Source organism: Rhopalosiphum maidis, chromosome 1, assembly GCF_003676215.2.
Source record: "Rhopalosiphum maidis isolate BTI-1 chromosome 1, ASM367621v3, whole genome shotgun sequence".
NCBI classification, from domain to species: domain Eukaryota; kingdom Metazoa; phylum Arthropoda; class Insecta; order Hemiptera; family Aphididae; genus Rhopalosiphum; species Rhopalosiphum maidis.
In genome coordinates, this window is record NC_040877.1 from 37,699,068 (window position 1) to 37,709,842 (window position 10,775).

At 30.1% G+C, this 10,775-nt stretch overlaps 1 protein-coding gene across 1 annotated transcript in view; it reads right to left on the minus strand.

Annotated features, from left to right (window-relative positions):
- LOC113547781 (paired box protein Pax-5) overlaps positions 1-9,640 on the minus strand; it is a 68,833-nt gene extending 59,193 nt beyond the window's left edge. The window contains exon 1 of the mRNA XM_026948273.1: positions 9,082-9,640. The gene's annotated coding sequence lies outside the window, so the exon portion shown is untranslated. The remainder of the gene's footprint in view (positions 1-9,081) is intronic.
- Between the last annotated feature and the right edge of the window lie 1,135 nt (positions 9,641-10,775).

Sequence of the window (10,775 nt, forward strand, 5' to 3'; positions counted from 1 at the left end):
CGCCAGACAACTTTATTACGGCGTGTACCATCATATCATCAACTAGCATCGATTTTATAGTACATGTTGGAAGGTCCGAACCCAATAACTTCCGTCAGTCCGACGGCCTATTTGTCACGATGGCTGGGCCCGTGCGCTGTAATAGTATACGGCTGATATTATACGAGTACATAATAATATAATAATATACGATGTGCCGCACATAAGTACCTATATCGCATATAATATACCCTCATATATATATATGATACGTTACGCGGCTCAACAGTTGACTTTCAAAGACTTTTTTTCGTTTTTTTTTTTTTCACGTACCGCGTATATAGGTATATATAATCACACACTGCAACTATACTATTACGATACAGTAATAATAATATTATCATGACCACTCGCGTGTTGTAAAACCGCGTTGACATTATACATTCACATAGACAGAAGAATAGAAATTTAACCTCATTTTTTTTTAACCGCTTTATCAATCATGAAATCGGAATAATATTTGCGTTTTTCTGCGCAAAGAGGGGAAAAAAATTAAGAGAACGACGACAAAGTGAAATAAATCATTGCTTTCGCGGAGTAAACTCGGATGAACCGACAACGGCGTAGTACATATACCTATATGTGAGTAAAAAAAAAACAATGTAACGCGTGCACGCGCAGTGCTACAAGTCGCGTTCTTCCTACCTTATAATAAATCGTTGTCGAAGTAAACGTCGCAGCGAAAGGCCGTCTGTTTATACGTCGGTCGCCGATGACGATTCTATTCCCATAATAATATACAAACACCTAGGTGTATATATTATTATAATATTTCATTTGTTTAAATCTTAAACGAAAACATCGTTAATATTTTATTATTATATTTGCACTATAGTGTAATGTGTAATATTAAAACTATAATAACACGACACAAACAAAAAATATTTTCAATAATCCATAATATTATAGATTATATTTAAAAAATAAATAAATGCAATCAGACTTTATGATATAGTATTGTCACTACTATACTTTAAGAGTACTGTGGTGTATAATCTATTGACTTAGCGCGTGTTCACAGCTCCGTGACCATAATAATAATAATAATAATAATATAACTTTTCGACGTACACAGGAGGTTATAATCATTTATTCGTATATATATGGGTATAATATGATGTATATAATATCTTAACGAAATAAATACACATACTGGTAAACATCTATATATGCATAAACACTTTGGCGTGCATAGTATATTCGTTCGACGCAATATTATTGTCATTTAATATTATTCGTGTAGGTAAGCGGCATAGTTAGTCGCCACCGCGTCCGCTTGTACCAGTTGTACTTACACCATATTTTGAGAAAAGTCTGTAATATATCGAACAAATTCAATAAGCGCATAATAAACAGAAAATTAAAAATGCATACAGATATTAATTAATTTAAATTCATAATGAACATTGAGTAAAATAATATTTATATAAGTTAAATTATACATTATTTCGTGTAAAATGTCTTTTCTAGATTATATAAAATATATACCATTGAATCGTTTACTTGATTTTCAACGCTATAACCATGAATAATATTTAAAAATAATTTATTGTCATTGCAAACAAATTGGTCTATTTTAAATCATTTATAATAATATATAAGCTATAAGTATTATTTTGGTTATGTAAGATAAAATTTCTATTGTTAGTTTTAGTTAAAATTGTGTGTTATTATAGGTACCGACAATTTGTAAAAAAAAAAAAAAATGTAATATCGTAATTGGACTTGTTAACGTAATTACATGAAATCAATATAATACGTTGGCTATCACGTAATATATGTCTTAACGATGAACTTAAATCAACAACAAATTCATTTTTTAATATAAGAGTATAAAAAAACTATATACAATCTATTCTAGATTATTGCAGTTATAATTATAAACAATATTTTTAAATATTTTTTTTAAAATTGAAAAAAACAATTGGACTTTTGTAAACAGCGGTAATCTAGCTATTTTTGAAAAATAAATATATAACAATTTACAATACTAAAGATAATTCTGATCAATTACGGTAAAATTGAACCTTGTGATTTTCTATAGTTTTGGAACTGTATTTGTATTATTTCTAAGGACGCTTGGCATAAAAATTAGTTAATTTCGTATTAGAAAAAAAAACAGTTATCCTTCATTTTCTCATTTCACTATAAAGTCTATTATAGCTGGTAATTATAGTCGGAAGCTGTTTATTTCTGAATTCAAGTACATAATAATACATGCCATAATTATATTATTTTGTCATATAAAAAACATTTATTTTTAGTATGGCAACTTTTATAATAAATTATGTATAAACTCCTTATCGATAATACTAGTAATTTAATTTAAAGAAAGTACAGCGCTCAATATTTCTGCCTCTTATTAATAAAAAAAGTAAAACATATTTTAACGAATAACTTATTGACTATTGATCTATTTAATTTTTAAATATTTTTTGAACTTTATACATTATTTGTTTAATAGAATTTATTAGTAGCATGAGCTATATATGAATACCACATTCATATACCTATGTACCTATGTTATCGCCAATATTGTATCACTAATTAGATTTTCATCATATTATCGTTACAAATCATAAGTGATACAGCCATACCCGAAATAGTATAAGGTAAATAAACATTCGAAATTTTCTCGAGTTTAATTTAAATGCATTTTCTACAGTTTCCATCTTAGTTGATAATAAAATATAGGAACAAGCAATAATTCAGGAAGGTCGATTCAATTATTTTACCAAATAGATAAATAAAAAAAATCATTTATTAAAAATTGTTTGTGTTTTTTTATTTGGAAGTCCTTGCGGCATTGTACGTGCGTGCAAGTATATTTTTGATAACTATAATTTTACATTTTAGACTATGAAATAAGTTTGAAAATAAACCTATGACTTAGACTTAAATAAATTCTCATTGTTTTCCTATTATCCTTTACCCGATTTGATCGGGGCTAAATAACTGAATCAAAAGAGAAAAAAACAACGTAATATTTTAGTGCCAGCTTTATTATTATGTACATTTTATTATTCATTGACATTATGTATGTACTACTATGACGTAGATATCAAACCTATTACAGAAAGTTCTGACTGCTTAGTGGGCAAATATATGTATATTATTTTATATAATATGTGTTTTTAACACTGTTCTATGCTATTCATCTGTAATTCCTGTCACATTTATACATAACATTATAAATGGTATATAATATATCATTTATTGAAGCTTTTGTTTTATTCAAACAAAACGCGTGTACAACACATTCGCTTCTATAATACAACGCATTTAAACATAAATATAACATATATAATATATTTAGTGCTACCCTCGTTTTGGTCTTAATACACATTATATTATTATTATTAAAATAATAATATGCGAGTAATATACCTGCGTATATATGCACTACATTATCATACACTGCAGAACCCTGTGACATCCGACGCGGCAGCAGTGGAAACGTCACAGACAATTAACGTCTATTGTGACGGCAACGTGTCTGCGTGCTGTTAGGGGTGAGCGAGGGTTTCCGTGGGGCTTGGTAGTGACGGAAGAAATAACCCCGTGTGTACTGCAGACTGTAGTGCCTCTTGCTACAATATAATACCTATCTATAGACCTATAGTATCTATGTATACCCTTTATGAGACTATAGTAATAAGAAATTTTGGGACGACAGATCATTTCCGTGCCCAAATATGACATGAAATATACATAAAATAGTCATCGGGTAAAATCGACTTGGGGAAGTTCGAATCGGTCCCGCACAAATTCATCATTCTGCTAAAATAATTAGATAAATATATAGTTATTATCGTTATATTATATCATATTATAATGACCAGGCCCTGTCCAACCCGTCGGTATTATTACGGCAATAAAAACGTAATAGTCTATATTAATATATTTGAGCGATTTCGTTATAAATTATATTATTTCACGCGACGATTTCCGTGGTACAAATAAAACGGTACGAGCTACGTCGAGTAATAATGTAAATCGATAAATATATATATATATACAAAAAAAAATTTATCTCTGCAGTTACGAATGACCGGAAAAAGAACCGATGGTTACGCAATTAATTGGATTTTCCATCTGGGACGGGTTTCCACTGTAGGAAAATTTAATCTGCCACTTTCTCTTGAGGTTTTTTCTCGTTCATTTCCTTCTTATGTATAGGTTAGGTTCATATATTTATTTTATATACACTTTTATTATACACCTTTTTTCCAATCAACCGATTGGTTCTTTTATGGGTTTTCACGAGATATTTTCTTCTTCCCCGCCATAAATACACACACTGCACATGTTTTTGATTAACTCAATAAATATCTAATTAAAAAATATTTGGATATCCAAGCTTTAAATTTTTTAGAAACGATACTATTATTGAAGAATTGTTAGACTAACGTTAAAGGTACCTAAATCTTTGATTGGTGAGAAATTCCAGATTTATTATTCTTTTTTGTATGAAATAATTAAATTTAATATTTAATACAAATCTCTAGTAAAAATATGCACAGTATTAATAATATTTTGTTTTTAAAATAATTTACATGTAATTGTATATTGCAAAAATATTCATAGGTATTAGTATTATTTTAAAATATTTAAAATTGATATGACTACAGTAGTTTATATTTCAAAATCGTTTTTACAAAAAATATTTTTTATATTTTAAGCTCAAAATTAAAATATAATACAAAAATGAATAAATTATTTTGTGAAATCATGTTTATTTATTGAGTTTAATCTTGTTAGAAAGAAATACTAGGCCTCATCGAAGAAGTAATGTATTTATAAACGAGACAGTTACATACATATAAATAATAAAACATTAAGTATGTATATAGCAAATATGTTACCTGTATATACCTACTTGATACACACACATATATATATATATTTACCTACTTAGTATATAATATACTTAATAATATTTAACAAAAATAATTAAATATACCACTAAATGTAGACAAATAATATTGATAGCATGTAAAAAAATAGTAAGAAAATAAAGTTATAAAGAATATATATATAATTAGTAACATCCACATTTTTAAATTTCAACAAAATTATACTAATTTTCTCTAAAATATCCAAAAAAAATATTCTATTCAAAATGAGAAAAATATTTAAAAAGAAATTTTTATTCATCAAAATGTGTTTTGATACTAATATGAAAATTATTATTTTTCTTCTTTACAAAAAGGTTAGGTTGGGTCTTATAATTTCTATAAAAATTAAAAATTGTTAAATACAATTAAAAACGTTTAATAATTACAAAAACAGAACATAAGTATATGAAACACGAAAGAAAAATTATAATTTTATTTTATTGATAAATGATAAAAATATTGTTAAGGTATAAGATTTCAAAATGTTAATTAAAATAATAATTGATAATAAATATGTACAAGTATTTTTTCATTACAATTTACAAAATATTTCAAGATCTACTAGAACAATTAAAAAATGCTTAATTACTGAAGTATTTTCAAGTATTGAATAAAAATTTTTTCTTGTATGTACAATCATTTTTGTTGAAGAAATCGTCCATATTTTTATTTTTTATCATATATAAATAAATAAATACAAACACTTGTTAATATATTTAACACATAGTTTGTAATAGATTATTAAATACATTATTTTTTGTACCAATAAGCTAATGTATTAGTACAAAATACAATCAGAACCAAAAAATAAACAAATGTTCACCAAAAATTATATTTAATTCAAAAATAAAACGGCATTAAAAACGTAAATAATTTTGAAATTTGCAATTTAATAATATTCATCGGTTTTATTCGTCGAATAACAAGTCACAGTCGTCCAATATAGGTTTTAGTAAATTTGACTTTTGATTATTAAACTAGTGACTTGTTACGAGCATGATCCCAAATCATAGATAATATCTAAATCAAGATTTGTGGAACAACTGCACTGCACCCGACGCTGGCCGTCTGTGTGTTGTGTAAAACGACTCACAGTAGCGCGCAATAATTATAGTGTTTATCCTATATTGCTATATATATATATATAATACCTATGCCCATAGTGTTCATATAATATCATTATAATATATTGTATAGACGTTGGGTGCGGGTGCGGTATAGACGATTGACGGCGACGACTACAACTACGACTAGGGGACCCGTCATCAGCAGTATAACCCGTAATTATTATCGTTTTGTGTTGTCCTTGATGTCTGTGCGAGGCGCAATGTCAGCAGCTGCTGTTCGACTCTGATAACGACACAAAACTATAAACGCATGCACAATATATATTATAAGTCCGGGACAAAAAGGGTTGTGACGTGTCCGTCGAAATGTCAATGACTCCGTTTTTCATTGGAGGCCGATAGTAGGAAAATGTGCGAAAAAACGATTAGATATACGAATTTGCGTGAATGGAGCGTTTGTGCGATGCGTGTACGCTGAAAATGAGTTTGCCACGATATTTAGATAACCATATAATTTATTGTATTGCCTACCGAAAAGTTTTATCGGAATGACGAAAGTGTATATTGTGTACTGTGTACATATAATTATTTGTATTATACTCTTATTAATAGTGTTATGTAATATAATTTACGTATACCTATAATATTTTACACGTATATTGTACCAATATGATAATTTAGTATATATATATATATATATATACACATAAATTGTAACTTGTACCAAAAGGATATAACCAAATAGGTAATGGGTGATATAATAATAATAATTTATGCATATATATGTGTATACTGTATATAGAGTACGTGTGATAGAAGAATGGTAATCGGCGGAAACGACAACAATAAACGTGCGGCCCAGCAAAGCTGGGTACCGACCTGTGGATTCACCCGCACGTCGTTTGTTTGTGTCTGTTAGTTTTTTTTTTTTTTGATAATCAAGAGGACAATGATTTTGAAAAAAAAAAACATAATTATGCATCACGATCACAACACGCTAAAATAAATCATATTGGAATTTAAAATAAAAATCACGTGAGATTTAAAAATATACCTAATATAATTGTAAATAATATATATAAATGTATAAAATAATATACTATATAACTCCATATATAAGTCAGTGAAACCTCCCCTAATGGATATCTATAAATAGCGTACTTTTTTGAAAACAAACTACAATCTTTCTATAAACTAAACCTTCTAAACTCCAAATAGTGGACAAAATGTCAGTACCAGAGTGTTGGTTATAAATTAAAGGTTTCACTGTATTAATCAAAACTTAATCTTGACAAATCCCTCTAGTGCGTTAAACCTAATAATTAGAATTTTTTATTCCACTAAAACTTTACGCATTTTTTAAATTCCTTTTATAGCACTGAAATTTTATGATAAACTACCCTTAACCATATAATGCTGACATAAATACAATTATTTAGTTTTTTTATCAATTGATACATTCATTATTTAATTTGTTAATATTTTTGGTAATAATTTTAATTATTTTTATTTTTGGTATGTACCTAATTTATTTTATTCATAACATTCTTGCTAATACATAACCTAATTATTACATAGCATATTAATCCTCAGCCGGAAATAAATAAATAAGAAAACTATTTTATTTTATTTGAAGATGTCAATATATTATTTTCTCCATCAAACCCCACGCAAAATAGAATATAGATAAAATTAAAAATGCGTTCATGTAAAATCGTTTTTATGATTTTTGAGAAGTTTTAGAGTAAAATCAACTATGTATGAATATAAAAATTAATAAAACAAATCAACTAAGATAACTACTATAAAACTAGTCCTTAATTACTTTTTTTTAAATTTTATTGAGACTAAGCCTCTGCGACTTGGCCATTGGTTGTTTCTAAAATTGATTTGTTTGTTTTTTTCGTTACAATAAATTTCATATATAACAGAATAATATTTTTTTCATAATTTGACATATTGGTATTATATTTTATTGTTATTAAATTTTAAATTCGATAAAAAAAAAAATTTTAATGGATATTATTGATATTAAAATATTTTGAGATAACATTCAAACAGATTGATGTATCTACCCTTAAAAATAGTATTCTCTATAATTTTTGTGATTGACGATTTTCCTTGTAAAATTAATCAAAAATATTTTGGGTGAATGCATTTTATTTATGTTTTATTAACTGTGAATTCTGACAACGAATATCATGTACACAATAAGGAGAAAAATTATTTATCTATGTTAAACATCATGATTTTTAACAGTTGTTAGTTAAAATCGAATTAATACTTAATTAAATAATATTAGTATTGCAGCAATGATAACTAAAATATAGGTATAATACTATTAACTCCGTGGGAAAATATTAATTCAGTTTTAGGCTTGTTAATATATTTGTTTTGTTTTTTTTTTTAAATTATATGAAAACAGCTCAGTGTCACGATAAACTTATTATATTTCGACTATAACTATATATAATTTACGTATAATATTATTATGTTTACGCATTATACAACGAATGGCCGTGGGATATTATGAAAACGAGAGGAAAAGAAACGTGTTTACGGCAAACTACTGTAGAAAAATATTGAAAGCATGTGTACGCAAAGCTTGCCGCAGATATAGTCAAGGAGATGATGTTATTTTTTTCATATGGCACTTGCACATACTTATCAAAATAATGTATTATATTTTTATATAATGCCGTTGCTGTAACCGTATTATAGCTCATGTTATAAATATTAAAAAATAGGTATTTATTATTGTTATAGGCTACACCCTAAATTTGATTTTGACAATAATATTATTGATGTCGAATGTAAGTAGTTTGGTAAAAATAAAGATAACGTTTATCGAAGAAAATAAACGAATCGTTGCTATAAAATCTACTACGAAAAAATTCGTTTCCGGCGTTCACTTGCGTTAAAGTTACTCGGCTGGTGTGGTAGGTCACATAATATGTGTCTTGTATTATACTATTATTTTATAAAACGTTTAATATATTAATAATTGTCTAGCAGTCGCATGCTACGAGTCACGTGTAGGCGCAGATGGACACATAATATAATATATAGTTACTTACCAAAATCGGTATATCAAAGCTCGTTCCGGGGCAGGTCCCGTGTCCCGAAGCGGAAGTAAGCTCTGCTCGCGCGAACGCACACTCTCGACGGATGGGCCCGCGAAATCGGTCGACGACCACGAGGGCGTTAATGATATTATTATTGTCGAACGCCACGCGTGTGTACAAACGGTTAATGATAATACTATAACGAAATATGATATTATTATCGTATCGACGGAGCGACGCGGCGAAATGGACGATTTGCGTATTAGATATTTGAGCGGCGACGTCGGCGATAAATACCGATTATGATGATATTATCAAAGTTCAATATGTATATTGCACGGAATTAATAATCGAAATCCGGTCGAGTGGTCCGAAGGGCTAAAGCGTCGATGCGCACGGGTGCGGAGAAGCAGACCGGGTGAGAAAGAAAAAAAAAAATAAATTACGATAAGTCAATCGAAGCACAAACACCGCCGCACACGCACATATATACGCGTACACACACACGGGCGCGATCGCAAGCTCTCTATATGGTCTACCGATGGTGCGTCACGACCGTCGTCCGCCGTGCTCGCTGGTTAGGCACTGCTACTATGCGCGCGGAGGTACCGGTCTGTACTATGGTCCACTGGCAAACCAAACGCTCGGAACACCGTCTCCCCCGCCGCCGTCACGCGGGCCGCACGCCATTGGCCCGGAGCCGGGGCCGCCCGCAACAGGTGCCACACGCGCGCACACATACCCACACACTCACACACACACACACACACACACACACACCCGCGCGCGCGCGCGCGCATTTACCTGTCGGGTACACACACGCACACGCGGCAACACATTACCCCCCACCCATTGTCGCACACCCACGCTAGTGCTCGGCGTCTAGGGGGGGGATCCGGTTGCGGCGGGGGACGCCGACGACTTTATTGCCGCCCGGTCGCCCGCGTCTTTTTAGTTCTTTCCCGCCACAGTATGAGTTTCACCACATGATTTTGTATTATATTTTACCAATAACCAGCCATATTACGCACGTTATACTGTTAAAATTATTATTATTATTATTATTGTACTTGCCGTGCGAGCACTGCAGACCGCATACACCTACTACACTAGCTCATCACGTCCGCGGTGTACACAGCGGCCATCGTGCTGCATCGATAACGCGCAAGCAATTCGCGCGACATCTATAGCCATACGAGTCGCCGACATGACAATACCGTACAATGTCATGATAATATTATATAATATGCAGATGTGCAGTACAGCTATTGTAATACCGTCCGTTTGTCTGTATATGGGTACGTCCGATAAGCATTATTACATATTACTGTTTCAAATCGCTCTGTACCGATAATATTGTTTGTCTTAACGAGAACGTTATACCGGACTAATAATTTTAATTGATATAATTTGTGATAAATAAAATGTGCCTTGTAGTTTTGTATTTTAGTCTTACGAAAAAATATGAGCCTACAGTTGCTATCAAAACGAATTATACAGGTATACCTACATCTATCATTTTGATTCCCGAAATATATAAAAAATATTGCTGCACTATTTGAGTGGAGTACGTAACTGTTATTTTTTTATACATGTGATTGAACAATAGGTAGCACAACGCACCTACTCAGAAGGTGTTTAATTAACTTTGACTATTATATTATACATACGATATATATATTCTTGTGAGGAACTTGCGTGTAATA